This window comes from Humulus lupulus, chromosome 3 (assembly GCF_963169125.1).
Source record: "Humulus lupulus chromosome 3, drHumLupu1.1, whole genome shotgun sequence".
NCBI classification, from domain to species: Eukaryota; Viridiplantae; Streptophyta; class Magnoliopsida; order Rosales; family Cannabaceae; genus Humulus; species Humulus lupulus.
Genome location: NC_084795.1, coordinates 11,661,674 through 11,667,673, shown reverse-complemented (window position 1 = coordinate 11,667,673; position 6,000 = coordinate 11,661,674). Strand labels below are relative to the sequence as shown.

General features: G+C 29.2%; 1 long non-coding RNA gene across 1 annotated transcript; it reads left to right on the top strand.

Moving 5' to 3' along the window:
- The first annotated feature begins 4,500 nt into the window (after positions 1 to 4,500).
- LOC133820928 (uncharacterized) lies at positions 4,501 to 4,919 on the top strand. Its single transcript, XR_009887225.1, has 3 exons — positions 4,501 to 4,535; positions 4,617 to 4,721; positions 4,808 to 4,919. It is a non-coding gene; the product is annotated as an uncharacterized LOC133820928 (long non-coding RNA).
- Positions 4,920 to 6,000: the final 1,081 nt, after the last annotated feature.

The following is a 6,000-nucleotide window of genomic DNA, read 5'->3' as shown; positions in this document are numbered from 1 at the left end:
AGTTGTACAAGTTCCCGTTGACTCGGAGTTTATAGGAGAACGCGAGGCTATCTTCATCACTTCGGAAGACGTTTATCAAGTAGCCTCCATGGATAATATTGGATCCTCAGCTATGCTGTTTGGTATGAGGTATGTATCAATCCGTTATGTCATTACAAACTATTAGAGGAGTTTGAATATATTAGATATTCATCCGTAGTGAAGTAAGTTCTGAGATGAAATTGTGTACTGCGGAGATAACAGAAGGTTGAGAACATGTGTGTCTTAGTGAAGTAGGTTATGCGTATTTTGTGTGCTGCGGTGGCTTATGGTTGAGAACATGCATGTTGTTTGTTGTATGTTTTGTCTGAATTGAATTTATAGGTTCTAATAATTTTGGATATGCTATAGAAACAGAGGAAACTCTGCCCAATTTTTTTTTTGACGATATTAATTTATTAATTGAAAATGTAATATGAATGATTGATTATATTAATTTTTTATATGCTACAGATGCATTTGGGAAAGCATGCACCCAAATTCACGACAATTATATAAATTTTTTGACACCGAACATCTTTCTATTGGCAATGATGAAAGTAAAAACTATACGGTGGATCTTATAGCCAAATGGATGATGACTATGGATAGACGAGTGTAGTGCACCAAATTTTTTTTAGATTATTTAAATTTTTGTGATTTATTTTATTTAAATGTTAAGTGTGATGAATTGTTTTATTTAAGTGTTGTTATGTTATTTAGTTGTTGTTTGTTTTATTTGATTGTTTATTATTTTATTTAATTGTTAGAATTGTTTGGTATAATCTCTTGAATTTAAATTTGTTAATTGTTTGTTTGGTTAATTAATTTGATAAGTGATTAATTGTGTAACATGTTTATTTTACTACTAGTGTTGCATTTTAAATAAATGTGACAATTGAGGTAATTATGTGAGTTATAGTTGAATGCACTAAGGTGCATGGTAGATAGAGATGCACTCTAATGATTTAGTGTGTGCAAGTTTATGGTAATAAGATGCACATGTGTAGATTTTCTACACACTTTTATTCCTTTATTAGATTTATTTTAGTTAATTAACATGTTGGAAAAATAAAATAAAATAAATAAAGGAAAAGGAAAGATGGTGGGCGTGCGCAAATGGGAAGGCATTAATTTCTCTTTTCCTAAATGGGTTTGGTTTATATTTGATTTATTAATATCAATTGTGTAATTTATATTTGATTGATTGATAGTTGTATGAAAATTACATGTGATTGATTGGATGTTATTTTATTTGGTATAATTATTATGTGAAAAATTAGGAATTACTTGAAATATTTTCTTTCATTTTGATTTGCCTTTGCCGTGTATGTGTGGTGTTGTGGTCAATAGGTATTGTAAGAAGTTTCCTTTATGAGGTGTGAAAAGAAATAAGGAAAATACCCATTTTTTAATTTATTTATTATTATTTATGAAATGATATAGGAATTTATCAAGACAATTATAAAAGAAGAGAATAGGAAACTATAGATCATTCCACCCTAGAGTATTCGGCCAACCCATTATAAGTAGAAAAGAAAGAAAAGATGTTATTCCCTTTTCATCACACCAAGCCACCAGCCCATATAGTTGTATAGGGAGAGTAACGTGGGGAAGGAGGACAAGAACAAGGGTTGTTCAATTGTGTAAAGAACTAGAGGTAACATTTGTTCATGATTTCTTTAAGACTTTTTCTTTCTTCATTTTGATTCTAAGCTTTGTTATTTTGGATGTATGGTGTTTGAAAATCCTCTATAGGTGACAAGGTTTTCTTGCTAGAGTGTTCTTGATTTTATAATCAAGAGAGGTAATGGTCTTTCTTAGCCTATATATTGGCTTTGATGGGTTTGTCTTTGAAGTTTTTGATGGTGATGCTAATGGTTGATTATTGTAGGATTGATGATTATGATTTGTATATTTTTTAGAATATGAATTGTTTAAAAAGGGTTCATGGGTATGATTGAGGGAATGGATTTGATAGGGTTTATAATGAGGATATATGTTATGTTATATTGCTATGGTTATCTTTTTAATCCTTGATTTATGTAAAATGGCAAATGATGATTTTAGAAATATGATAAGAATATGTTAGGATTGTTATAAGGCATGTTCATGAGATATGGTGTTATGAATTTATGTATGTTATTACCATGGTTATTGTTGTTGGATTTCATGTGTAGATTCAATGGAATAGAAAAATTGGTTTTATAAGATTTCATGTGAATATGTTAGTAATATTCTTAGAATTGTGTATATAATAAGAGTATGATGATATTTTAGACATGTATGATTTTATGTGAAATTTTTGGGATAAAAGATGAATCTCTTGAGGAATTAAGCTTGCTGATTTTTGTAAATAATTGGGTAAAAGTTTGATAAAAAGATGATTTGCATGTATAAGTAATGCCATTGATGTTATGTTAATTTTATGAAATTAAAAAGGGGATTTTAAGTCTCATTAAAATGATATTTTACTCAAATAATTACCTACAGAAATTTTATTGATTTTTGAGAAAATATGAGCTTTTAAATTGAATATGGTGATTTTTAATGATAAAAATAGTTGCTGGAATTTTTATAAGAAAATATGAAGTAAGTTTCACTAAAATGAATGTGAAGAGTTTTTGGAACAAATTATTTTTCCTAAGTTAAGGTAATATTGAAAAATGATATTTTTAATGGTATGAATGCATATTTTGATAAGTTATGATTTTCCTTTATTTTAATTGAGAAAAATATTTAGATTCTATTTATTTGTGATTTTTGAAGAAAATAAATGGTGGCTGAAAGTTTGTTTTAAAAAGGTTAAAAATTATTATTTAATTGTCACATATGGATTTTTGTTACATAAAAACTAAGTCTTAAATAATTTAAATAAAAATATATTTTCCACACTTAAAAATATATTTTCTCACCTCATTTATGTAACATAATGATAAAATTTATTTTTCTAAAGAAACATATTAAAAATAGGCATTTTAATTAAATCCAAGCTTTTTGGTTAATTCTTTGTAATTTGAGATTAATGAATGAAATTTGTCACATATTTTATTTTTGAGCTAAAATAAAATAATGTTTTGAGAAATTTAATCAACTTAGAAATTTTAAGAAAAATAAAGCATGTAAAATGTCTATTGATTTTAAAATAATAAAAGTAAGAAATGTAGAATTACCGTTTTTGAAAACGTCTCTATTACGCAATGTTCCCACGTATGCATGTTACATGCAAATCCATTTTTACGTCCAAAATTATGTTTATTATTCAACTATGTGATTTTTATAAAACGATCATGCATGTAAAATGGGTAAAACGAGCATTATTCTTTTATGGCTTTATGAGTAGTTAAGAATAATTGCATGTTTTGTGTAACTGTTATTACGTGTGCATGGCCCATGCACACATGAGTTGTATGGAAGGGCAAAATAGTAATTTTATGAACCTAAGAAATGTTATTTTGATTATGATATAGGCTCGTTGAAAGATTGTGAAAATTCTTAGCTTGGACCTGAGGTAAGGAAGTTAGATAGATTCTATGATTTTATGTTGTGAATGGTAAGATTGTTGTATGAATGAATTGTTATGAATTATGAATGCCATAACGTGATGATATGTTGAATATGATATGTGTATGGATGTTAGATACATCAAACCAGTTACGATGTCAGATACATCAAACAGATTACGATGTTGGATACATCAAACAGATTACGATGTCAGATACATCGAACGAGTTACTAAGGACATTGAGACGTAACTCCTAGGGCGGACGCGCCGAGGTTATTCAAGGACCAGTGATCTCCTGTTTACCTCATAGGGTGACATGGACAACTAGCGATCCATGCTCATCATGTATGCTGTATGATTGTGATATGATGATATGTTACGATTATGTTATGATATGATGATATGTTACGATTATGTTATGATACGATGATATGTTACAATTATGTTATGATATGATGATATGTTACGATTATGTTATGAAATGATGATATGTTACGATTATGTTATGATATACCTTGATGTTTTAGATGAACGTTAGTGTTTGTATTTGTTGTATTCTTACTTGCTTATTTGTTTGTACTTCCTTACTGGGCTTTTAGCCCACCCCCCTTACTTTCCTTCCAGGTAGCAAATAGGATTTCTTTATGGCACGCGTGGTGACGTGAGGAGTTCTATCATCATAGGGTGTATGGCGTGGGGTAATCCTATGGACGGAAAAACGATCAACGTAGAATGCCAATTAAATTGTGTTTTGTTTTTTTTAAGAGACTTTCCTAAATTATCAGTGGGACTCAGTTATTTAATTTTTTTGGTTTCTTTGAACTTTGCATAAAAATCTATGTTTTATTTTAAAACTAATGACGCCAACTTGCATGGTTTTAAGCAAGTCCCCACTGAAACTTTGATAATGAGTGGTATTCTTTACAACTATGTTATGCAAATGTTTTATAAGTATTAGCTTAGGGCGTTCTTTACAACGAGGCCAAATATATTTCATTCCTTGGATTGTTGAGTAAGAACAAACTACTTAAACATTATCACTACTATGGTTGAATTTTAATTTTATAATAATCATATTTTATTATTATTTTAGTCGACATTGGATGTTGGTGCTCGTGATGATGCGGGGGATGACCATAATTTTGGATCCTTTAAAAAATCATAAATCTCCACCAATAATTACGGAGGTTATGGGAAAGTAAGTTCTTCAATTGTAATGTATGCATTATTAATTTTTAAAAGTTGAGAGCATAATATGTATTTAATTAATTTTAATTTTTGTAGAGCATACGCACAATGTTTGGAAAATGAATACATCGGCACATCTACAAAATTGGTGAGAGGTTCTTGTCCAAAACAACCTGAAAGTCATGAATGTGGTTATTATGTACTAAGATACATTTATGATCTTGTAAATGCACCGAATCCGGCAGAAGTTATCAAGAAGAAAGTATGTTATATTTTAAACTCTTTTTTGCTTAAGAAAAACTAGATATAGTATTTAATTATCTAATCTATATTAACTTTTCAATTTTGCAGTGGTTTGACAAAAAGCAATTCAATGTCAAAGAGGATCTACTACCACTACAAAGTGATTGGTTAGCTAGATTAATGCCATTTGTTTATAAAATCTAAATTTTTGTATGTATGTAAGATTAAAGTGCTAACTTATATTGGTTAGAATGATTAAAGTCTTTGATTCATTACTAGCCAATTATTTTGTATTAGATATGAAATGTATATATAACAATTTAACAAATTAGTTATACTATTGAAAATAATTATGTATAATTAAAATTGGATATTAATTTTTTTTATTAAAAATGCTGGGTTATCAACCGAAATTGAATTTTTTTTAATGAGAAGCTCTTTTCTCTGCGGTTGTAGTAAGCCAACCGCGGAGAAAAGAGAGCTTTCTCTGCGGTTGTAATAAACAAACCGCAGAGAAAGGTCTCTTTTCTCCGCGGTTTGCTTATTACAACCGTAGAGAAAACTCTCTTTTCTCCGCGGTTGGCTTACTACAACCGCAGAGAAAAGTGTAGCTTTTCTCCGCGGTTTGCGTAATACTTTTCTCTGCGGTCGAATACACTGCGCTTTTCAATACTCTCGAAAACCGCAGTGTATTGAGTAAAAAACCCGCAGAGAAAAGCCTTTTTTGTAGTAGTGTGTGATCTCAACTTGCTTTTCTAGAATTTTTTCAATTTTCTATTATTACTTATCAAAAGAATAAAGATTGCATCTAATAATATTATTAGATACTCTTTTACAAATATATAAAGAAACAAAAAGAGTTAATATATAGATATATATATTTATTTCAGTGTTTCTCCAAACATTTCAATCAACTTTTTTGCATTAAAAGTAAATTGGAATGGTTTTGGATCAACTAATAATAATGGTTCAGCTTCTTCAACAACCATTTTATTCCGACGATTGTTGCAATCATAGTAATAAACCACCAAAGCCATCCAACTCAT